Here is a 1137-nt window from a genome sequence, read left to right on the forward strand (position 1 = left end):
GCTCTGCCGATTGCTAGCTGTGTGATCTGGGCTAATTACCTCTCTGTACCTTTGACCTCCTGTGTGATATAAGGATAAAATTAGTTCCTATCTCATAGGGTTATTGTGAAATTAAATGAGTTAATTGTGTAGACAGCTTAGAAGGATGCCTGGCAGAGCATACGCACCCAGCGCATGTGTTAGCTAATGTGTCTTAGCCTTGTGAGATGGGAGGTGTTATGGTCTCAGAAGTACAGATGTGGGAAGTGAAGAAATGCAATTTAGTGGTTCTCAAACTTTGTGTGCATCCGAATCACCCGGGGAGTTTGTTAAGTGGAGGGACTGCCCCACTCCCAGAGTTTCTGGTTTAGTAGGTCTGGGTGGGGATCTGAGAATTTGCATTTGCCAAGTGATGCTGCTGCTGTTGGTCCCAGGACCACAGTTTGAGAACCACTGCTCTAGCAGACCTGAGTGTAGCTCCTGTTATGCTATTAGGACCAATAATAGTAGCAGCTCAATAAATAATTTGGTGTGTGAGTAAGTAAGTGATTATAGAGAGCAGAAAGGATGTTGGACCAGGAGCCCTAGGGTTTTAGTCCCGGATCTGCTCCCAACTCCCTGTGGGCCCTTGAGCAAGTCACTTTTTCCTTGTGACCTTGGTTTCCTCCTCAGTAAAATGGGGGTTATGATAACCCTTCCTCCTAGGGTTCTGTGAGGATTACAAGGGGTCATGTACATAGAAGTCCTGTTCACAGCTCTGACACCACAGCAAGAATGACAAGGGTGGTCCTGGTGGAAGGGTCCAGGTGCTAGGTGCTCACTGTGAGCCAGGCCCTGCTGACAGGTCACTGCCACCCTCCCCTCTCCTAGCACCGAGGACTGCAGTTCATCCCTTCACTTCTTTCTTGAACCTGACTTGGGAAGGCTGCGGCCACACTGTCCCCCACGGCCAGTGGCAGAGGGCAGCATGCTTGCTGTGGCCACAGGCTGCATAAAAGGACCTGTGTTCAGGCTGTTCACCGCCCACCCTGCGTCCAGTGGTTTTCTATTTCAGTTGCTGTAAAAATATCACCTTTGATCTCAGCTTGTGGCTCTTCAAAAAAAAAGAAGAACCCACCAACGGGCTAGGTTTTCATCCTCCCCAGCCCCTTCTTCACT

The sequence above is a fragment of the Loxodonta africana genome, chromosome 7, assembly GCF_030014295.1.
Source record: "Loxodonta africana isolate mLoxAfr1 chromosome 7, mLoxAfr1.hap2, whole genome shotgun sequence".
Lineage (NCBI taxonomy): Eukaryota > Metazoa > Chordata > Mammalia > Proboscidea > Elephantidae > Loxodonta > Loxodonta africana.